Source organism: Dendrobates tinctorius, unplaced genomic scaffold, assembly GCF_039654945.1.
Source record: "Dendrobates tinctorius isolate UK_male_01 unplaced genomic scaffold, ASM3965494v1 ptg000093l, whole genome shotgun sequence".
Taxonomy (NCBI): Eukaryota; Metazoa; Chordata; class Amphibia; order Anura; family Dendrobatidae; genus Dendrobates; species Dendrobates tinctorius.
Genome location: NW_027361761.1, coordinates 15,892,045 through 15,916,935, shown reverse-complemented (window position 1 = coordinate 15,916,935; position 24,891 = coordinate 15,892,045). Strand labels below are relative to the sequence as shown.

The 24,891-nt window shown below is 44.6% G+C and overlaps 1 protein-coding gene across 1 annotated transcript in view; it reads right to left on the bottom strand.

The window, feature by feature from the left end:
• LOC141098579 (cytochrome P450 2C14-like) overlaps nt 1–4,678 on the bottom strand; it is a 111,652-nt gene extending 106,974 nt beyond the window's left edge. Inside the window, exon 1 of the mRNA XM_073586484.1 lies at nt 4,604–4,678. The gene's annotated coding sequence lies outside the window, so the exon portion shown is untranslated. The remainder of the gene's footprint in view (nt 1–4,603) is intronic.
• Nucleotides 4,679–24,891: the final 20,213 nt, after the last annotated feature.

Below are 24,891 nucleotides of genomic sequence, written 5' to 3'. Positions count from 1 at the left end.
TTACAGATAACCTTGGCCTGATCATGAGGATTTTGTTCAAAAAAGTGCCACACTGCACTCTTCCTACTTTGGCAGACATTTTGCGGCCTAGCACGCTGTGATCTTTTGACCGTCTGGACAAGCTGTCCAGCAACTCCTTTGATTTTTGGAACCTGTCTTGGAGTGCTCCGGGCCTGCCAGATAACAGCTGTTGCGATGTCGATGTCTGCTGTGGATGCTCCTCCTCATCTGAGCTATTGGAAGCAGCACCCTCTTCCCCCAATGGATGCCAATCTGGGTCAACAACTGGGTCATCCATCACCTCCTCTTCAATGTCATGTGCACCTTCCTCTGTGTCACCGTGTATGGTGGTATAGTGTGCGGGAAGGGGCACCTGAGTCTCATCAGGGTCAGAATCTGGCTCTGTACACTGCTCGGACAATGTAGTGCTCTGAGTGAATGTACCAGCAGAATCATCTATCAGCGGCTGTGCATCAGTGCACTCCATGTCAGATTCATCTTGGCCTGGGTAATTCATCATTTCACTTGATAATCCAGGCATGGTATGTGAAAACAGCTCCATGGAGTAATCAGTAGTATGGCCTGCGTCATCCTTCAATCTTGGTTGGGGTGAAGGACACAAGGAAAGGTGTGGTTCATGAACATGAGCCTCCAATGACCACTCAGTGCTTTTATTTTTTACAACTTCAGAAGAGGAGGCGATAGAGCTGGAGGCTGAGTCAGCAATGTAAGACAAAACTTTTTCCTGAAGCTCTAGCTTTAAAAGCGGTTTGCCAACTCCGAGAAAACTAAGCCTTCGAGGCCTTGTGGAGCCAGACGATGACGCAGGCTCAACACCTCCTGCATTCGGTCCTATTTTGCTTTTGCCACTACCATCAGGTCCACCACCAACACCATCATTACCAGCTGCCAACCCCAGCCCAATTCCATGGCCTCTTCCACCAGCCTTCCTCATTTTTGGTAGAAATGTAGACAAAATCCAACAAACTATATAGTAATGTAAAACAAGGTACAAGGTGTCTATAGGACAGGGGAGATTTTGAATTTTTGCAGACACTTGTGGACACTGGACACTTTTGGATTGTGTGAGGCCCACTGAATATCAGAGCGCTATGTCACAGGCTCGATGGCACAGGTGTGAAAAAAGTGACTACAGTATAAGGGAGATTTTGAATTTCTGCAGACACTAGTGGACACTGGACACTTTTGGATTGTGTGAGGCCCACTGAATATCAGAGCACTATGTCACAGGCTCGATGGCACAGGTGTGAAAAAAGTGACTACAGGATAAGGGAGATTTTGAATTTGTGCACACACTAGTGGACACTGGACACTTTTGGATTGTGTGAGGCCCACTGAATATCAGAGCGCTATGTCACAGGCTCGATGGCACAGGTGTGAAAAAAGTGGCTACAGGATAAGGGAGATTTTGAATTTGTGCACACACTAGTGGACACTGGACACTTTTGGATTGTGTGAGGCCCACTGAATATCAGAGCGCTATGTCACAGGCTCGATGGCACAGGTGTGAAAAAAGTGACTACAGGATAAGGGAGATTTTGAATTTCTGCAGACACTAGTGGACACTGGACACTTTTGGATTGTGTGAGGCCCACTGAATATCAGAGCGCTATGTCACAGGCTCGATGGCACAGGTGTGAAAAAAGTGACTACAGGATAATGGAGATTTTGAATTTCTGCAGACACTAGTGGACACTGGACACTTTTGGATTGTGTGAGGCCCACTGATGCTGTATGGTGTGAAAAAATGCACGCTCAGTACCTCAGCAGGACAAAAAAAAAAATTGGGATTGCTTTTAAAAAAGCAGTTTGCAGAGCAGTGGGTAAACAGCAATGCAGCTGTCAGGAAGCCTTAGAAGGCAGCCTAACAACCAACACCGCTGATCCACCACAATATAGCCTCCCCTTGCACTGCACACACAGTGACTGGTGTGTTGTACAGGCAAAATCGCTAGCAGCAGAAGCAGTTTTTTTTTCTTCTTCCCTGCCTAACGCTCTCCCTACACAATCAGCAACCTCTCCCTATGCTAAGATCGGCAGAAGTAAGATGGCGGTCGGCGTGCACGTCCTTTTATAACCCCTGTGACGCCCACCAAAGCAAGCCAATCACTTGCATGCCCTTCTGAAAGATGGTGGTGACCCCTGTCTATGTCATCACGTTGCCCACATTGTCCGTGGGTCCTGATTGGCTGAAAAAGAGAGCAAAACAAACTTTTGAAACGCGACTTTGGCGCGTAAGTCGCCGACCTCGTGGCCGACCTCATCCTAGGGTCGGGTTTCGTTTCATGAAACCCGACTTTGCCAAAAGTCGGTGACTTTTGAAATTTTTCGTCCCGTTTCGCTAAACTCTAATATCAAGTATTTTTGTCTGACCATGTCTCGTCATCATGACAAAGTTCCTTGCACATGCTACAGTTGTTGGTGAGCTGACTGTTTTCTTGCAAGTTTAAATGTGTCTTACCAGAGAGACTTCACTTGGTGATCAACTTCTTTTTTCTAACACTGATGAATCATAAGGAGGCAGCAGCACACTGGGGAAATAAGGGCAGGTGCCCACAATAGCTTAGACAACCAGGCTACACACCTGATGACATGTCATGATGAGGCAAACCTGAGTTTGATTAACTGACACCTTTCAGCTCTGATCTCCAGCAGTCAATGTTAGACGAGGGGCAGTACTGCAAACATTGAGTCTCATTTCAAGCACTTCAGGTAGCTTGCCTCTCAAATTCAAATTTACATATAGTCATTAGTGATGAGTGAGTATGCTCGTTGCTCGGGTGATCTCCGAGTATTTGGAAGTGTTCAGAGATTTGGTTTCTATTGCCCAGGCAGCATCATTATTTGCGGCTACTAGACAGGCTGAATATATGTGGGAATTTCCTAACAAACAGGTTTTCATCACATGTATTCATGCTGTCAAGTAGCCACAAATCATGCAGCTATGGCGACAGAAATGAAATCTCTGAGCACATCCAAATACTCGGAACCCACCCGAGCATGCTCGGGGAAACCCGAGCAACGATTACACTCGTTCATCACTAACAGTCATATTACTATATAAAGTGCTCTCAGTGAGAGAAACAAAATAGGAATCTTGTGGGTATGATACCTTTTAATGGCTAACAAATAATAGTGAATGTTGTTACAAAGCAAGCTTTCGGGACTGCTTATGTCCCTTCATCAGCCTGATATCAATGAAGGGACATAAGCAGTCCTGAAAGCTTGCTTTGTAACAACATTCACTATTATTTGTTAGCCATTAAAAAGTATCATACCCACAAGATTCCTATTTTGTTTCTCTCACTGAGAGCTCTTTATATATTTTTTTCTACTGGCTAACACGGTACCAAACCACTTTTTTCGTTTTACTCATATTACTATGGCATACTCACAATGTGCTTTAAGCTATAGTGAGGGCGTGTTCTTTTTCCCCTTATATGTACATGCCTGCTTGTGATTGGTAGAGCTGTCAGCACTTTAAAAGGAGAGCTAGTAGTAGTAGTTGTGATGAGACAACTCTCTAGTGCCGCCTCTCCCCGACAAAGGCTACCAGTGATGAGAACTGATAGCTGTTAGTTATTCACACTCAGGTCTGCTGTTCTCCAGCACTTGTAAACCATCTGCAGGGAGAACAGCAGACTAATTGCTAATACAATTGTGGAGGGCATGTTCTTCTTTCCCCATTGAGTTATTGCCTGCTTTCAATTGGCCAACCTCAGAAAAAAGAAGTTCATGCCCCCAGCAAAATTTCGCTGTCAATGCCTACATGGACTTAAATTAATTATTTAAGTGCAAATTACGAAATAATAAAAAAGCAAAAATGTTTTATTCTGCTCTGTATCCACTATTACAATATGTGTCATTTACAAAATGAAATAAAAAATCGGTGAAACGTCCTCTTTAAATACAAACAGACAAATCAATGTTATAACAGCTGAACAAAGGTTCCTGCTTGTGTCTTGACCCGAATTAAACAAGTTAAGGCCTGTTTCACACTTCAGTTTTTTTGTGTCAGTTAAAATCCGCCAAAATGGCGGAAAGCGGATCCGTTGGTCACTGATGTGAACGGATGCCACCGGACTGTTTTTTTTGACGGATCCGATGAATGAAGAATTTTAAAGGAACCGCAGCCAGGGGAGAGGAGAGAGAGAGAGAATTTTTTCCGTCCGCCAGAAAGGATTTCAGGGTTAAATTTACGGCTGACTTCCTTACTCCGGGCAAGCGCACTGTAAAATGTAGATCCTGCAGCAAAAAAAACGTTGCATGGTCCGTCCAGGCATGTTGTCAGACGCAAAAAATTTGGCGGATCCGCAAAAAGACGGATCCAACGGATGGCCATCCGTCAAGATCCGCCAGTAATTCAACTCAATGGGGAAAAAACGGATCCGCTAAAAAAAATGGCAGATCGTTTTTTTAAAAAAAAACAGCGGATTTTGACTGATGGTCAAAAACGGATGTGTGAAACAGGCCTAAGAAAGATGCATGTGACGTCTACAGTTAGTCAAGTATGGTGTTGCAATCAAATAAAATTCAACCCCCTTAGGAGACTGCCATGGGGTCTAAGAACAAAATCTCTTACCTGTCCGTTCTCTCTTATTTCTCTCACTATATGAATGAGCTCCTATATTTTCTGTCTTTGACTATGTAATTTGAGTCAGACTGCTCTTTAAACATTGTACTCATATGTAAATGATAATAATCTCTCTAAACAGTCATCAGCGTTTCCCAGTTGTTGCATCACTTTATACTTCTGACAAGTAATAGCAGCTGACTTGAAGGCTGTTAATTTGCTGCAAAATTTCTAATTGTTTTCAGTTATACACACAATAGTTGGCTGGGATTACATCTTGCAGTGGGATTGCAAAAGGGATGAGGATCCTTTTTTCACAATAATTGCAGCAGTCCTACAGCTTGAACTTCCATTAATGACAATTTTATCTCATATCCTAGCTGGAAAATCATGGCCAGAAAACTTTTAATAACATTGTTTTCATGTGTGATGACTGTGGGGTGAGGAAGTATCCCATAACGGTCCCTTTTTATTCTGTATATATTGAATGTATATGTTTGTTATGTTACATATATACGCATGGTCAAGTTATTGAAATGTAGAATTTGTCTTCTAGGTTCTTGTTGTATGCAAGGTATATAGGAGAGGGTTTAAGCCAAGAACCCTTGATGAGGTGGACCTCAGTACGTATAACTACTTTATTTCCAGACTATTCTGCCTGATTAGTCTCTCAGCCTGAGGCGGGAGATAAAGCAAACGTTTTTAGACGATTCTTCTCAGAACATTGGCTGAAAAATGATGAGAGGGAAACGGGAGTGCTAGACACTAGATATTATTATTATTATACATTTTTATAGCGCCATTTATTCCATGGCACTTTACATGTGAAAAGGAGAAATACAGACAAGTACAATAAACATGTGTAAGGCCGGTTTCACATTTGCGCTTTATAGCGCTGCGACGGCCTGCGCATGGCCGCCGCTAAGCCCCGCCCCCTGCCGGCTCCCTGCCCGCCCCATCCGGTCATCGCCGCCTACTAGCGCACATGGGCGCTTGTGATCTGCGCACCCTATCTTTAGCATAGAGTGCGCAGACCGTGCGCTGGCCGTGCGCTAGTAGGATTTTGCCGTGCGCTGTGCACTTTTGAAGGTGTGCCGTGCGCGCCGAAATGCAACATGCTGCGTTCGGCACACACGGGCGCACCTTCAAAAGTGCGCAGCGCACGGCAAAATCCTGCTAGCGCACGGCCAGCGCACGATCTGCGCACCCTATGCTAAAGAAAAGGGTGCGCAGATCGCAAGCGCCCATGTGCGCTAGTAGGCGGCGATGACCGGATGGGGCGGCAGGGAGCCGGCAGGGGGCGGGGCTTAGCGGCGGCCATGCGCAGGCCGTCGCAGCGCTATAAAGCGCAAATGTGAAACCGGCCTAAGACAAGGGACACACAAGTACATAAGGAGAGAGGACCCTGCCCGCGAGGGCTCACAGTCTACAGGGATGGGTGAAAATACAGTAGGAGAGGGTAGAGCAGGTCATGCGGTGGTTCAGTAGACCGAGGATCATTGCAGGCTGTAGGCTTGTCGGAACATCTTGCTGATATCTCTGATTTTCCCAAGGTGTCTCTTTTTTCCATTCAAATGTATTGTTAAGTGACACAGATGTTGCCAATGTAGATAATGTACAAAATGGTGAAATGGTTTACCTAGGTGTCACACTAGCCTATTCTTTTATGGCAGAACAAGCAAGGTGAGGATGTTGTGGAACAGCCAGTAGTTCCCAAGCAATATAACAGAATGGTAATAGATTTAGCACAATGGCATCTAAAGGATGGACATCTTGCAATTGAAAAGAAAAAAGAGCATATCTTAAAACAATTTTGTTTCTGCCTCGGTCAAATTGCTAATATTAAAGATTACAGTGCATCTTGCCCTCAGTGTCAGTATACAGCACCTTTCACAAATCATCGTTGCTCACTTGTGTCCTTACCAATTACTGAACTGTCATTTGAAAATATTGCAATGGAACTAGGGGCACCTATTGTTAAGTTTCTCGGGGACATCAGTATATTCTGGTAATAGTAGACTCTGCCACCAGAAGCTATAGAAAAAAAGAAGAAACAAAGTTCATTGATGTCACCGATGCTGGCAATGATTCACTAGGGGTGTAATGCATGGACAAATCCTGGCTCCAGTTTTAGGTAAATAGACATGAAGAGAAAAAGACAAAAAAGACCAGCTGCCACAAAAATTTTTTTTAGAAAAACAAGTGAAAAATTTTACTTGAGTGCTCTTAAAGCAAGAAAATAAATAGCATTAGGCCTATTCATTTCGGACCCTACCACACGCTTAATCATAGCACTATTATATGATGAAATGTTTTAGCTACAAGTGAGCATGCTGAACCATTAAATGAGTGTCCATCCACAAATGATTTCCAAATCAATACAATGCAGCCAACAACAGAATTCATTAGGATTATACTGACATGCGGAAGGCAAGAAAAAAAATCAATGACATATCCTATCTAAAATTACATATTATGAGCCATATTTAAACAAAAACAGACAGCTACAGGCTGATATTAAAAGGCTGGGAAGATCCATGATATTGGCCCCTTCCCCGCCTATTAAGAGCAGCCATCAGCCTCCCCCCCAAAAAATAATCCACAGAGGTCCCAAAATGATTCCCATCTTCTTCATCCAGTCGAAAGAGCCCCTAGCTACATAGGCAGGAGCAAAAGCCACTGTCGTGTCTCATGTTGCGTCCGCTGTGAAGAGCAGTGACGCCAGTAAGTTTGTTGCAGTGCAGCGGCTATTACCTGCGGTAACTACACTCATCTCACCACTCATCAAAGCAGCCAGGATCTTGTGCTGCATAGTGTGAGACCAGGCAGTGGCTGCTGCTCCATTTTATGGAGCTAGATTCTCTGAACAGAGCTCCATAGACTGGACAAAGAAGATAGGGATCATCATTCAACCTCTATATTATGGATTGCGGCGGCAGACCCTGTGGATTAGTTTTTTTGGTTATAAATGGGTAGAAAAAGGTAGTTGTTGGTGAGTGATTTTTGCAATTAACCCCTTAACCTCCAAGGGTGGTTTGCACGTTAATGACCGGGCCAATTTTTACAATTCTGACCACTGTCCCTTTATGAAGTAATAACTCTGGAATGCTTCCATGGATCCCGGTGATTCTGACATTTTCTCGTGACATATTCTACTTAGTGGTAAAATTTCATTCAAATAACTTGCGTTTATTTGTGAAAGAAAAAACAGAAATTTGGCGAAAATTTTGAAAATTTCACAATTTTCCAACTTTGAATTTTTATGCCCTTAAATCACAGAGATATGGCACACAAAAAAAACTAATAAATAACATTTCCTACATTTTTACTTTAAATCAGCACAATTTGGGAAACAAATTTTTTTTTGTTAGGAAGTTACAAGTGTTAAAAGTTGACCAGCAATTTCTCATTTTTAAAACAACATTTTATTTTTAGGGACCACATCACATTTGAAGTCACTTTGAGGTGTCTATATGATAGAAAATACCCAAAAGTGACACCTTCTAAAAACTGCACCCCTCAAGGTGCTCAAAACCACATTCAAGAAGTTTATTAACCCTTCAGGTGCTTCACAGGAATTTTTTTGAATGTTTGAAAAAAATGAACATTTAAATTTTTTTAACAAAAAGATTATTTCAGGTCCAATTTTTTTTATTTTACCAAGGGTAACAGGAGAAATTGGACTGCAAAAGTTATTGTGCAATTTGTCCTGAGTACGCTGATACCTGATATGTGGGGGGAACCACTGTTTTAGCGCATGGCAGAGCTCAGAAGGGAAGAAGCGCCGTTTGACTTTTTCAATGCAAAATAGGCTGAAATTCAGATCAGATGCCATGTCACATTTGGAGAGCCCCTGATGTGCCTAAACAGTGGAAACCCCCCACAAGTGACCGAATTTTGGAAACTAGACCCCCCAAGGAACTTATCTAGATGTGTGGTGAGAACTTTGAACCCCCAAGGGCTTCACAGAAGTTTATAACGTACAGCCGTACAATTATAAAATCATATTTTTTCCACAAAAATGATCTTTTCACACCCAATTTTTATTTTCCCAAGGGTAACAGGACCCCAAAAGTTATTGTGTAATTTGTCCTGAGTATGCTGATACCCCATATGTGGGGGTAAATGACTATTTGGGCGCATTGGCAGAGCTGGGAAGGGAAGCAGCGCCATTTGACTTTTTTGGCTGGAATTAAGATCGGACGCCATGCCGCGTTAGGAATGCCCATGATGTGCCTAAACAGTGGAAACCCCCAAAAATGACCGCATTTTGGGACTTAGACCACCCAAGGAACTTATCTAGATATGTGGTGAGCACTTTGAACCCCCAAGTGCTTCACAGTTTATAACGCCTGGGCGTGAAAATAAAAAAATCATATTTTTTCCACAAACATGATCATTTAGTCCCCAATTTTTTTTATTTTCTCAAGGGTAATGGGAGAAATTGGACTGAAAAAGATGTTGTCCAATTTGTCCTGAGTATGCTGATATCCCATATGTGGGAGAAAACTACTGTATGGGCACACGTCGGGGCTCAGAAGGGAATTAGTGATGTTTTGGAAAGCAGACTTTGATCGAATGGTCTGCGGTGTCATGTTGCCTTTGGAAAACCCCTGAAAACTGTGGAAACTCCCCACAAGTGACCCCATTTTGGAAACTAGACATCCCAAGTAACTTATCTAGATGTGTGGTGAGCACTTTGAACCCTCAAGTGCTTCACAGAAGTTTATAATGCCCGGGCGTAGAAATAAAAAAAATCATATTTTTTCCATAAACATGATATTTTGGATCCCAATTTTTTATTTTCAAAAGGGTAAGAAAAGAAATTGGACCCCAAAAATTGTTGTCCAATTTGTTCTGAGTACGCTGATATCCCATATGTGGGAGAAAAGTACTGTATGGGCACACGTCGGGGTTCAGAAGGGAAGTAGTGAAGTTTTGGAATGCAGACTTTGATGGAATGATCTGAGAGTGTCATGTCGCCTTTGGAGAGCCCCTGATGTGCCTAAACTGTTGAAACCCCCCACAAGTGACCTCATTTTGGAAATGAGACCACTCAAGGAACCTATCTAGATGTTTAGTGAGCACTTTGAACCCCCAAGTGCTTCACAGAAGTTTATAACGCCCGGGCGTGAAAATAAAAAAATCATATTTTTTCCACAAATATGATCTTTTGGTCCCCAATTTTTTTTTATTTTCCCAAGGGTAACAGGAGAAATTGGACCCCAAAAGTTGTTGTCCAATTTGTCCTGAGAATGCTGATACCCCATATGTGGGAGAAATCTACTGTGTGGGCACTCGTCGGGGCTTGGAAGTGAAGTAGTGACCTTTAGGAATGCAGACTTTGATGGAATGGTCCGCAGGAATCATGTCATGTTTGGAGAGTCTCTGATTTGCCTAAACTGTTGAAACCCTCCACAAGTGACCCCATTTTGGAAACTAAAGCCACCAAGGAACTTATTTAGATGTGTGGTGAGAACTTTGAATCCACAAGTGCTTCACATAAGTTTATAACGTAGAGCCATAAAAATGAAAAAAATCATATTTTTTTTCCTCAAAAATGATATTTTTGCCCCCAATTTTTTATTTTCCCAAGCGTAACAGGAGAAATTGGACCCCAAAAGTTGTTGTGCAATTTGTCTTGAGTAGGGTGATACCCCATATGAGGGGGTAAACCACTGTTTGGGTGCATGACATAGCTTGGAAGGGAAGGAGAACCGTTTGACTTTTTCAACGCAGAATTGGCTGGAATTGAGCTCAGATGCCATGTTGCGTTTGGAGAGCACCTGATGTGCCTAAACAGTGGAAACCCCCCAATTCTAATGCCAACCCTAACCCCAACACACCCCTAACCCTAATATCAGCACTAACCCTAGCCCTAACCCTAGCCCTAACTCTAACCCTAGCCCTAATCCTAATGGGAAAATGGAAATAAATAATTTATTTTTTAAATTTTATTATTTTTCCCTAACTAAAGGGGTGATAAAGGGCAGTTTGATTTACTATTTATGGTGGGTTTTTATGTTTGGCAGCTGTCTTACGCTAAAAGACACTTTATTGAAAAAATAGTTGTCATACGCTAAAAGACACTTTTTATTGAAAAAATAGTTTTTGCATCACCACATTTTGAGAGCTATAATTTTTCCATATTTTGACCCACTGAGTCTTTTTTTACTTTATTATATTGTCCCAGGTGGGGACATCACTATAAGGTGTCAGATCACTGATCTGACTGTTTGGACAACACATTGTCAGATCAGTGATCTGACAGGCGCTGCACAGGCTTCCTCACTGCAGGCCCCCGAAGGCTCCCGTGGCCATCTTGGATCCGGGTGCCTGCAGGGAAGGAGACCCTCCGATCAGTGCAGCACATCACGCTGCTCGGGGGATCTCAGGGAAGCACGGAGGGAGCCTCCTCCCTGCCGATGCTTCAATAATCCCCCGGTACAGTGCGATCATGTTTGATTGCATTGTGTCAGGGGTTAACGTGCCGGGGACGGTCCTTGACCACCTCTGACACATAGTGCCGGGTGTCTGCTGTGATAGTCAGCTGACACCCGGCCGCGATCAGCGGCACTCCCCCTGGGGGCGCCGCTGATCTCGATGACATACTATCCTATCCCCAGTCATAGGGGCACAGGTACCGTGTATGGGATAGTACATCAGATGTCAGAAAGGGGTTAAAGGACTTTTCTGTGTGTTGCTTTTGAGTATGGAGTTAGTAATGGAGATTTCTGATAGACGCCTCTTCATTACTAACCCATCAGCTTGATGTCAGCAGACATTACACAGCTGACATTAACTACAAAACCATTACCTCATTTGCCAATGCACCAAGGCAATCGGGAAGAGCCAAGGCTAAGTGCTATTTCTGGGGTGGCTGAAGGCTGCTCTTATTAGGATCAGGTGGGACTAATATCCAAGGACCTTCCCTGTCTATTAATATTAGTATGCAGCTGTTTGCTTTGCCTTTACAGGGTATTAAAATTAACCTCTTCGCGACCGCCCACAGTAGATAAACGTTGGCGCTTGCTGGGCTTTGTGCAGCGCCGACGTTTATCTACTGTCGGCGGTTTTGTGCCCCCCGGGACCCCCTCATACCTTATAACGCGGGGATCCCAGTGCACAATGCATGCTGGGACCCCCGACGTCATCGAGACCTGATTGGTTCAGGTCCTGATGACGTCGCGTCACAGCAGCCAATGAGAGAGCTCGCTGGGAAAGCTGCTTGTTTCCCGGCGATCTCCCTCATTATAACGCGACTTCTCCTCTGAGCTCATGCTGACAGATGAGCAGAGGTGAAGCAGCGTTACAGTGTGACTAGATCGCTGCCTGGCACAGCTGATCGCTGCCTGGCACAGCTGTGTCAGGCAGCGATCTTGTCACACAGTAACGCTGCTTCTCCTCTGATCATCTGTCAGTGTGAGATCAGAGGAGAAGTGGCGTTACTATGTGCTGGGCAGCGATCTTGTCACATAGTAACGCTGCTTCTCCTCTGATCATCTGCCAGTGTGAGATCAGAGGAGAAGTGGCGTTACTATGAGTCAAAAATACAAAAAATAAAAAACACAAAAATAAAAAAAAAAGTAAAGAAAAAAAAAGCAGGTAGGCAGGCTAGGGCTATGTCTAGGGTTAGGGCTAGGGTTAGGGCTAGGGTTACGGTTAGGGTTAGGGCTAGGGTTAGGGCTAGGGTTAGGGTTAGGGCTAGGGTTAGGGCTAGAGTTAGGGCTAGGGTTAGGGTTAGGGTTAGGGCTAGGGTTAGGGCTAGGGTTAGGGCTAGAGTTAGGGGTGTGTTGGGGTTAGGGCTGGAATTCGAATTGGGGGTTTCCACTGTTTACGTACATCAGGGGCTCTGTAAATGCAATATGACGCCCGCAGACCATTCCATCAAAGTCTGCATTCCAGAACGTCACTACTTCCCTTCCGAGCCCTACCGTGTGCCCAAACAGTGGTCCCCCCCACATGTGGGGTACCAGCGTACTCAGGACAAATTGGACAACAACTCTTAGGGTCCAATTTCTTCTGTTACCCTTGTGAAAATAAAAATTGGGAGCTAAAAGATCATTTTTGTGGAAAAAAAATGATTTTTTTATTTTCACGGCTCTACATTATAAACTTTAGTGACACACTTGGGGGTTCAAAGTGCTCACCACACATCTAGATAAGTTCCTGGGGGGTCTAGTTTCCAAAAAGGGGTCACTTGTGGAGGATTTCCACTGTTTAGGCACATCAGGGGCTCTGCAAACGCGACATGACGCCCGCAGACCATTCCATCAAAGTCTGCATTCCAAAACGTCACTACTTCCCTTCCGATCCCCACCGTGTGCCCAAACAGTAGTTTTCTTCCACATATGGGGTACCAGTGTACTCAGGACAAATTGGACAACAACTTTTGGGGTCCAATTTCTCCTGTTACCCTTGTGAAAATAAAAAATTGGGGGCTAAAAGATCATGTTTGTGGAACAAAAATGATTTTTTATTTTCATGGCTCTACGTTATAAACTTCTGTGAAGCACTTGGGGGTTCAAAGTGCTCACGACACATCTAGATAAGTTCTTTAAGGGGTCTAGTTTCCAAAATGGGGTCACTTGTGGGGGTTTCCACTGTTTAGGCACATTAGGGGCTCTCCAAATGCGACATGGCGTCCTATCTCAATTCCAGCCAATTCTGCATTGAAAAAGTCAAACGGCACTCCTTCCTTTCTGAGCTCTGCCGTGTGCTCAAACAGTGGTTTAGCCCCACATACGGGGTATCGGTGTATTTGGGAGAAATTGCACAAAAAATTTTGTGGTTCATTTTCTGTTTTTACACTTGTGAAAATAAAAAAAATGGTTCTGAAGTAAAATGTTTGTGAAAAAAAGTTAAATGTTTATTTTTTCCTTCCACATTCCATTCATTCATGTGAAGCACCTGAAGGGTTAATAAACTTCTTGAATGTGGTTTTGAGTACATTGAGAGGTGCAGTTTTTAGAATGGTGTCACTTTTGGGTATTTTCTGTCATATTGACCCCCCAAACTCACTTCAAATGTGAGGTGGTCCCTAAAAAAAATGGTGTTGTAAATTTTGTTGTAAAAATGAGAAATCGCTGGTCAACTTTTAACCCTTATAACTTCCAAAAAAAAAAAAATTATGTTTCCAAAATTGTGCAGATGTAAAGTAGACATGTGGGAAATGTTATTTATTAACTATTTTGTGCGATATCACTCTCTGATTTAAGGGCATAAAAATTAAAAGTTTGAAAATTGCAAAATTTTCAAAATTTTTGCCAAATTTCGATTTTTTTAACATATAAGCGCAGTTCATATCTAAGAAATTTTACCACTATCCTGAAGTACAATATGTCATGAGAAAACAATGTCAGAATCAGCAGGATCCGTTGAAGCGTTCTAGAGTTATGGCCTCATAAAGTGACACTGGTCAGAATTAAAAAAATTGGCCTGGTCACGAAGACAAAAACAGGCTCAGGCGCGAAAGGGTTAAGGGTGACCCACCTTTTTAATAACCAAGAAAGGCTAAGCAGGCAGCTGGGGACTGGTATTAATAGGCTGGGAAGATGCATGGTTTTTGGCCCATTCCCAGCTTAATAGCAGCAGCTGTCTGCTTTCCCTTGGCTGCTTATCAAAAATAGAGGAGAACCCATGTAATTTTTTTACATTTAATTATTTATTTAATAGGTTAGATAAGGCTAAACTGTCATGATCCAAGGTGGATCTGACAAGTAAATGGACGAAGTGAACTTTTTTCCTTTGGCTTGGTGCCAAAGTGGGTTGATTGCCCCCGGTGGCCACTAGACTTATTACACGTGGTGTCGTTCATTCTAAGATTGGCCCGGTGGTGGTGAGCGGTAGTGCACTTTAGTTTCTTTGGGTTAATGTGCACATAATTATAAAACAGGTGTGATGCTCTATAAATGTGTTTCAGGTGTGTTTGTTCACTGTTGGTGATATTGTGAGTTAGTCATTCTCAAGGAAGCCTGGGTGAAAGAAGGAGCTGAATGAGAGTCCTGGGCAGCCCAGCCAAAGGGGTTGAACTAGCTATGGAGTCTGCATGGAGGGCTGGCATGGCGTGGTGGAGTCGCAGTTTATGGTGTCAGCAGGAGGTGCTTGCATGGCTTGGTGGAGTGGCGACGATGGTGAGAGTTGCACTCAGCATGCTGGACTTGGTTGCTGAAAACTGGACTCAAGCATGCTGGACTTTTTGGCAGAAGCTGGACTCATCTTTGGGACTCTGTTTACTGGGCAGCTGCAACTGGTGGTGGACTCTGCTCCAAGGCTGCTCTATGGTGATGGATCCGGTTATGATGATGGATCCGGGTGAAGGAGAAGATGCACGCAGGTGGTGGGCTCTGTTGCTAGGAGCAGGTGTTCCCCCTGTATTGTCATTTTCCCTTGTGTGTGTTTAGTGCAGTGGTGGGATTAGTTTCCGCACCGACCAATTCCCTAGTGAGGGTTTAGGGTCAAGGCGAGTCAGGGTTTTAAGGTTCCTGTGCGTCGCCCGGTGCGGAACCGGCATAGGGAACGTTAGGAGTGCAGGGACTCTGGCTCAGGGGAGTGTAGGAGGTCTCCACGTCCCTATTCCCTATCGCAGGGCCCACCATTGTTAATGTTACCCAGGTTCCCCTTTATTATTTAAATTCGCCTTACTGGAGGCGGGGTTTCCAGACTATTGTATAAATACGTGTAATACCTAAATTCGCCAGTTGGAGGCGGTGTTTCCAGCTGCATGTCTTATTATTTAAATTCGCCCAACTGGAGGCGGTGTATCCAGGGTCACGTGTGTCATATGGGTTCGCCTTGCGGTACTCGCTGCGTCCAGACACATGTGACCGTGACATAAACACCATTCTGTGGTACATGATAAGCACTAAAAGGGGACTAGTTTATTATATTTAGGGGGCTTGTAACAATAAATACCTACAGGATATCTATCCTATTTATTATATCTATTTCTTCATTTTATCTATCATATCTGTATACAACTTTGATCTATTAGTTTGTGTACCAGCTTAAAGTGACATAAAGAACTAAGGTATGTAAAAGTTGAAGTTAAACACACATTGCATGTCATATATATGTCATATGGATGCTAGGTGAGGAAAATATAGAACACTCGTAGAGCACTCATGAGTCATGATATTTGCCTGATACTCTCCTACCTCTGACTGAGAAGTTGAGCAATTTTCTATATGCAGACTTAGCAAAATCTTGTATTTTTCAGGGACATGATTGTAATATTGATTTTTTTGGAGTGCATCTGAACGCCAATGATATAAACCTTAACATAGTAATAGAGAAAGGAAATCAAACTACTCTCTTTTTGGATGGTTTTCAATCAGGTGATATTTAATTATGAGCGAGTACTGTAATATTCGTAATCACTATACTCGTAACGAGTACTTTGTAAAATTCGTGTATTCATTCCGAATAGTGAGTACAATGCAAGTCCATGGGAAATGCGAGTAATTTTCTGCTGGACCCTACAAAGGGGTCTGGGGGTCTGAGGAAAAGGCAGAAATGGATGGGAAAGTGATGAAACAGATGAAACCGATAAAACAGAATGGGAAGAGCATGGAGAATATGACAATGCATTTCTGACTCACATATGGTTTCTGGGAAAAAGTTTGTTGCAATATTACGCCACTTTTCCAGATACAAAAAAAAAACTAACATACCCAGATTTCTATTGAATCCCTTATCTCAGTCACAATGTGGAACAATCTGTCACAAAGGCCTCCAATGACAAATTAATTTGGTAGGACCACTTTACATTCAAGACTTGTCCAGTGCACAATGTGCATAGAGTTTGTAAAAATTAGCCCTATGGTCTGAGTCATGGTTGACTCAAGAAGCCACAATCCCAAGGGCCTCCAATCACAAATAGTAGTTAGGCAGGATTAAGAATACTGTCAAGTTTTGTCCACTGCATAATGGGCATAGAGTTTGTATAAATTAGCCCTATGGGTTGAGCCATAGTTGACGCAGGAAGTCACCATCCCAAGGGCCTCCAATCACAAATATTAGTTAGGCAGGAGTAGGAATACTGTCCTGGTTTGTCCACTGCACAATGTGCAAAGGGTTTATAAAAATGAACACTGTGGGCTCAGTCATGGTTGACGAAGGAAGGAAACGGGTTTTAAATGGGAAGAAGTTAACGTCAACAGCAGTAGAAAGAATCAGCATTTTGGGGGAATTTAGGGTGGCCTGCTGTCATCTGGAGGGATTTAATACTGTGGAGATATCCAGTCAGTCCTTGTTGAATTTTATCAGAGTACTGTAAGTCTGTCTGCATTTTCCGTGGAGAGGTGTGTGTGCCTATCAGTGATGATTGACCCAGCGGAACTGAAACACGCTCTGACATCACACTAGCAGCCGGGCAAGCCAGCTACTCCAAGGTGTATAAGGAGTCCGACCAAGTGTCCAGCTTGGACACCAATTATTAGAGGGAACTGAAGCATCAGAAAGGAAGCACGTATGGTTACTTAAGTACCCCTTGACCATGTTCTGGAACTTATCCCTCCTTGGTATATTTACAGGCACAGATAGACCTTGCTGTTGTGCTGGTTTATTTAAAATTGCCCAATTTGTGCACATTTCCTCCCCACCTCTTTGGACCTGGTGTTCGTGTCTCTCCCCATTATCCCTTGGTGTTGAAAACAGCCGCTACCTCTGCCACCATCATTTTCTGAGGGTGATGTTTTCAGCAACTGATTTACAATGACCCTTTTGAACGATTTCATTGTAAAACTCCTTAGTGACTCCAAAAGGAGAGAAGGAAATATCTCCTCGTACCATGAATCGAGAAAGGTGACCAACCAGTATTGGTTGTCGGATAAAATGTGTATCTCATGAGGGTCCTGCCACAGACACTTACACATGAGCTGTGCCATGTGAGACAAGCTGCAAAAAGGCAAATGTTCTGTGTCCCCAACAGTAGGAACAGTACCCATCCTCTCCTCATGCTGAGTCGCCTCCTCCTCCTCCACCTCCTCCTCTCCAGCCCATCCAGGCTGCACAGACATGAAACTTGGTTGGGTGTACCCTCTGTAGCATTAGCAGTCTACTCAGTTGCACAGAAAAACAAGTCCTCTCCCTTCTCATCCTCCTCATCTTCATCACCCAATGTTGCCTCAGAATATTGGCTGGGCTGGGTAGTATCACCCATTGTGAAATATACTGGTAACTCAAAGCTTCTTCTTTGATGTTATGAAGTGATTGCTTCAAGCGACACAGCAATGGGATGGTTACACTGATAATAGCCTGATCACCGCTCACGAGGCTTGTGCAGTACTCAATGTTTTCAAGTACCTCACAAATGTCAGCAAACCACATCCACTCAACAGTTATGTGTGGTAGCTGACTCTCAGTCTGACGGGCATGTTGAAGCTGGTATTCATCAACTGCCCTCTGCTGCTCATTAATCCTCGACAACATATGATAGGTTGAGTTCCACCATGTGGGCAGACCGCAAATAAGTCGGTGACTTGGCAAATTCAAGTGCTTTTGCAGCACTGTAAGACCAGGAAAAGCGGTAGAGGAATGGTGGAAATGGGCACTAATATGGTGCACTTTATCAAGTAGGTACGGCAAGGCAGGGTAACTTTTCAGAAATTTCTTAACAACTAGTTTCAGCACGTGAGCCATGCATGGCATGTGTACCAGCTTGCCGACCCTTAAAGCCACCTCCAGGTTATGCCCATTATTGCATATGACCAGACCAGGTTGGAGATGCAGCGGGGAAAGCCACTGATCAGTCTGTTCTTTTAAAGCTTGCCACGGCTCTGCTGCAGTGTGTGGTTTATGACCTAAAGAGATCAGCTTCAGCAGAGCGTGTTGCCACTTTGCCAATGCGCTGCTGCACAAGTCCCAGCTTGGCAGTGATGAGGAGGGTACTTCAGCAGAGGATGAGGAGCAGGAGGAAGGAAGAAAGGAAGTGGAATATAAATAGGCAGAAACACTGAAAGAAGTAGGGCCCGCTATTATTGGCGTGGGTAGGATGTGTGATGTTCCAGTTTGCGCCTTTGTCCCACCCTCCACCAGGTTCACCCAGTGTGCTGTGACAGAAATGTATCTTTCCTGTCCACAACAACTTGTCCAGGTGTCTGTTGATAGGTGGACCTTCCCGGTTACGACATTGGCGAGAGCATGGTTCAGATTGTTTAACACGTGCTTGTGTAACGCAGGGATGGCACACCGGGCAAAATAGTGGTGGTTGGTAATACTGTATCATGGGGCAGCCACAACAAAGAGATCAAGGAAAGACTGTGTTCACACAAGCCTAAACGGCAATATCTCCACAGCTACAATTTGGCAATGTGCGAGTTTAGCATTTGTGCCTGAGGGGGCATGGCTGAGTATTTACGCTTTCTTTCCAAGCTCTCAGGCACAAATAATTGGATGGTTCGCTGGGACATGGAAGTGGATGTGGTTGATGTTTCTTGTGTATGAGCAACCGCAGCTTGTGGGCAGGAGGTATGAGTGCCTCCTTCCTGAACAGAACTTTCTGAAGGACATAGTCCAGGCGATATGGCAGTGGTTTGACCTGCAGACACACATTTGATACCCTGGTGTTCCGCTCACCTACTGGGGTGCTTGGCTGCCATGTGGTTTCACATACTGGTGGTGCTCAGGCTGCTTTTGACCTGGCCTCTGCTCAACTTGGTATGGCAGAAGTTACAGACTACAATGTTTGTTCCTGATGGACTTTCAGAAAAAAAATTCCACACAGCAGCTGAACAATCCCTTATCCTGACTTGGCGCACAGCGGGGGGCGCTTTTGGGAACAGATGACCCAGTTCTCACTCTGGGCAAACAATGACCCCTTGGTGCCTGTGTTGGTGCTACATATCCATCTTCCTCTGTGTTGCTGTGATGGCTATGCATGCCAATGGTCCAGGTAGGATCAGTGGACTCATCATCGACCACATCGTCTTCCATTTCATTCTCCTTCCCATTTGACATTGCAGGCTGATCTGATGGCAACCATGTTTCATAAACATCAGCCATCACCTCTGGAGACAGTAAATGACATTCCTCCATGTGGCTTTCTTCTGGCTGTAGGTCCTCAGATACTTGAGCCTCAACGCACGCCACCGCCTCACGTCCATTTTCAATGCTGCACGGTGATAGGGCAGAGCGAACCAAAGAATATGTAGCAAACAGATCCTCGAAGTGGCCAAGCTTGGGGTCATATGTCTCCTGTGACTGATAATGACGGGAGGAATGAGAACCAGCTTCACGATTGGAAGGGCCAGACTTCTGACTAGTTGCTGCTTGACAAATGCGTAGAGGCATTATCTGCTATCCAAGACAGAATTTGCTCTCGCTCTTCAGGTTTCCACACACGTTTGCATTCCAGACTGGGAATTTTTTCCAGGAACATAGTGGATGCATAAATCTTCTTATGATTTGACACAGACTCAGTGCCTTTTCGTGCACCACTGACAACACCTCGTCCCTGTCCCTTAACAACAGAAGTTTTTGGAATTTTGGGCTTTGCTCACAGATTTCCAGATATTGATGGCAAGCCAAGCTACCTGTCACAGCCAAAATAGTGGAGAAAATGGCCTGGTGCATGCTTGGTAGCAGGCAGTAGGAAATGTTCGGAATTCTACATTGCGTCGGGCACTAAACGCCATTTTAAGTGGACTAAGGCTACTTTCACACTAGCGTTTCCTGAAGCTGCGGAGGTATGCGCACGGCTACCATGAAGCTCCGCCCATGGCTGCACATCCTCCGGTCAGCTCTGCTTATGGGCGCATGGCGCTGCATGCGACCTGCGTACCCTAACTTTAGCATTGGGTAAGCAGACCATGTGCAGGTGTGCATTTGCCGGCGCATGCGTCCTTTTGATGGTGTGCCGTCCTGCGCCAAACGCACCATGTTGCATTTTGGTGTGCAAGGTGCAACGTCAAAAGGACATGTGCCGGCAAACACATACCTGAGCACGGCCTGGGTACCCAATGTTAAAGATAGGGTACGCAGGTTGCATGCAGCGTCATGCGCCCATAGGCGGAGCTGAACGTAGGAGGTGCGGCTGTGGGCGGAGCTTCACTTTGGCCATGCGCATCCCTCCACAGCTCCAGGAAACGCTAGTGTGAAAGTAGCCTAATGTGGACAGCAGAAGGCAGGCTCTGACCCCAAAAACAATGGGGAAAATGACCTTGTGTGTGCTTGCTAGCAGGCAGTAGGAAATGATTGGACTACTGCTTTGAGTAGGGCACTTAATGCCTTTTAAAGTGGACTAATGTGGACAGCAGAATGCAGGCTCTGACCCCAAAAACAGCAGGGAAAATATACTGGTGCTTTAAAGGGAATCTGTCACCTACTTTTGGCGGGCTATTTAAATGAGGTTGGTCCGGTCCGATGGGCGGTGTTTCCGATCTTTGTTGCCTACCCATCCTTGGCCGGCATCAGCAGTTTTTTCATGAATAGGAGTAGGTGTCCACCATTTTTCGCGCGTGCGCTAAGCATTCTTGGGTTGCGCACACGCAGTATGCTTTGCCCATCTGTGGGCAAAGCAGAAAAGCCTGACTGTACATGCGCCGGTTAACTAAGCCCTGGAAGTATTTTGCTGTGTTCTGGGGCCTAGTTAACCGGCGCATGCACAGTAAGGCTTTTCGGCTTTGCCCGCAGTTGGGCAAAGCATATTGCGCGTGCGCGAGCCAAGAATACTTAGCGCAAGCGCGAAAAATGGCGGACACCTACTCCTATTCATGAAAAAACTGCGGACAAGGATGGGGAGGTGGCAAAGATTGGAAACACCGCCCATCGGACCGGACCGACCTCATTTAAATAGCCCGCCAAAAATAGGTGACAGATTCCCTTTAAAAAAAAAAAGTCAGCACTAAATGCTAGTACTCTGTGTGCTGGAAAAATATTACTTTGCCTCTAACAAGAGCTGTTTTAAGATGGACACTGGAGGAACACTTTAACCTCTCCCTACCTAATACATAATCTATCCCTCCCTGTAATCTGATTTTGTTGTGTTTATTCAGCTCTGAGCTATTTTTTGGTGGTATTATGGAGCTAGTGACCGGCTCCTTTAAACTGTCTCTGCTCGAGTATCTCTCTCTCCCTACTCTACACTGACCTAGTATACACTGCAGATAGCCCTGAAAAGGGTTTTCATGTTGTCAAGAGACCAAAAGACTCTTTCTACCAGCTGAGCGATCTCTCCCTATGCTTGTACATGCAATGTGTGCAAAATGGCAGCCAGCCAATCACAGTAATGTCACAACAAAGTTGTCTGCGGCATTATTGTGATTGGTTAAGAAGCCCAGCAGGTTTAGTGGCTGCAAAGGAGGCGCCAAAACTGCAGGGTGGGACATCCGAATATAACGAGGCGAGTACACAAATACCAGTAATGTAACAAGTAACCCGAATACTGTACTATCCATGCGAATAGTAACGATTATACTTGCTCATCCCTAGTGATATGGTCAGAGGTAAAATCTGTCCCAAATTATATAGAAAAACAATTTTTGGAAACACTCTCCGGCATGCAAGTAGTTACAAGTAGCGCAATTTGCTTTTAAGAATCTCCCGGTTAGAGAATGTATTCATGCACAATGTACGTGTTCAAACGATGAGGATTTTTTAATTGAATGAGAAATATCATATTAGAGGGTATTCACATGCATAAACAGGGTGTTGTCCATTGTGCTCAAAGAGTTTAGACAAAGCCATCTCTATAATAACAAAAAAATTCAGAGTTCAAATCGGAGACCAGGTTTGGCCAGTCACCGCGTCTATACCTTATTCCTTGGATTATCCAAGTAGTGTAAAACATTTAAATTAAAAACTTGCTACTGTTACATCATGATCAGAAGTTATCCAATATATTAGATAAAGGAGTAAGATTTGTTGTTAGAACAATTTTAACATTTTTGCAGAGGATTTCAATTCCCCATATTTGGTTCTAGAGGGTATAAATAGTGGCAAATACACTTCATCAGACTCTCGAAAATTAGAAGAACTAGCCAATTTTAACGGGAGTGTCTAACGAATCTACTATACATGAAGGCCCCCTGTTATTTTCCCACTCAGATGATGAAGAAAGAAGGTTTTGATCTAGGCTTTGTAGTAGTTATCATATTGCTTGTGTTTGATATCATTTTACAAGATGTCCTTTTCCAGTTTTAGGCATTACATTTCTAATTACCATATATACAAGTAGTAAGTCATAGCCATTATTTCTACAAGTATGCTCACACGACTTGCCGTAATACTTGTCTCTTTGCTTTACATGCACACCCACGCCTTATTGCATAATGTGCTCTCAACTCACACCATACCTTCTCTTTGTATAACAAAAAAAGACACTGTGTTAGGGTTGGCGGATTGAACTAAATTAAAATTTATAATAAACCAGTGGTCCAACATGCAGAGATGTAAAATTGCTGCTAGAAAGCAATGACGGAACACACCACGAGCGACTGCTTTACACACAGAGTTAACGCCACTCAGTGTGAACAGGGCGCTGAGGTCCAAGCTCTGTTGCGCCACAGAGAGGTATTGACTAAAAGAATACTGTCAAGGGTTAATTGCCCCCACAGATACTGTTTGCCAACATGTTAAGTCCCAAGGCTAGACAGACTCACACAAACTGCAGCTAGAGTGGTAGAGTATCCACACTCACAGCATTCCATACATGACACTAGCACACCAGCCTGAGCCGCTGGGAGCCTTATATACAATAGGCTCCACCCCAAACACTCATGCCCAGCCGGCCTGTGACATCGCCCGCAGGCCAATCCAGAGCTGCCATAGCAGGTGACGTCCGACCACCAATGAGAAGACGCCATATCACGGACACGCTCAGTAAGGTGATTTCTGGACTTAGACAGCAAAGGACAAGACTGCACCTGCGTATCACTGGTTACAAGTGATGAGTGAGTATACTCGATGCTTGGGTTTTCCCGAGCATGCTCAGGTGTCCTCCGAGTATTTTGGCGTGCTTGGAAATTTTGCTTTTGTTGCCTCAGCTGCATGATTTGCGACTTGCAGACAGGCTGAATACATGTGGGGATTCCCTAACAAACCGGCAATCCCCACATGTATTCAGGCTGTTTAGCAACTGCAAATCATGCAGCTGCATTGACAAAAACTAAATCTCCGAGCACATCCAAAATACTAGGAGGACACCCGAGCATGCTCGAGAAAACCCAAGCAATGAGTATACTCACTCATCACTACTGATTACTGTAGATTTAGCTGGAGAGGCAGCAGTAAGCAAGCACATACCATGAACCTGAGCAAGATGCAGGGACCAAGGTCCATGCTGAGCAACAATTGCAGCAGCCAGACCAGAATGGGAGACCACTGATCCAGGCAAAGCTCGGGATCTATCCCATGCAGAGGGAGGATCCCGATATGCCTAACACACCGATCCATAAAGTTCAAGCTTTTTATTTTAATCATATACAATTATTTGCAACATTAATAATGATCTTTGATATTGTAGAGGTGGTGGGTCGAGCTAGGGGGTGGTCCCCCTTCTTACCGCGCAGAGACGAAACAGAGACAAGATGGAGGCAGATTCTGGGTGCAACAGGTCCAAGTTTATTTCACTTGCCGTCCGTCTGACGGCCTCACAGCACACCGCACTTTCTTTACCTCACGGCCCTCTGTTTCCAGGGCCACTTCTCACACACCGTACTCTGAACTGGGGACGCGTGTGCATACACCGTCCCCTCTTCACTCGTCGACGCTCCTGACAGGTCCGTCACTGTGGCCGCCTTAGGCCCGTAAACCAACAGCGCTTCCACTGATCAGTCGTCTTGTCAAATATGGTGTCTCACACCCAGTGCCTCGTCCCTTCTGCGGTCCTTCCTGTCAGGACCACCCCCCTGACGTTCTCTCTCCTCAGTCCCCCTGGTTTAGATTCTCCTCACAGCGCACAGACTGTCGCAGTCCTCCTGTCACTGGAGTTCCCCCTGGGGACTGGAACCTTCTGGAACCCTCCCTCAGTATTTATAGCTCACCCGGTCCCCTGTCACTGTAACCCCGCCCCCCATGACCAACGGTTTCTAAAGCCCTAAGCTGTTGTCAAGTCCTTTGTTCACACTCCTCCCTGCCATCTAATGATCAACCCAAGGTACTGCACGTCCACTACACTTTCCTAGCTGTTTCCCCACTGTAATAACTGACACCTACCTACACTGTGCAAACCTTTCCTTCTTCACTCTGACTAGTCCGTCCGTCAGGTCACCTTCCCTACACTCTCCCTTCCATTGTCCATTGTCGTCCTCGACAATCGTCATCCCTGCCTTCGTCGTTCTGAAGCTACACCTACATTC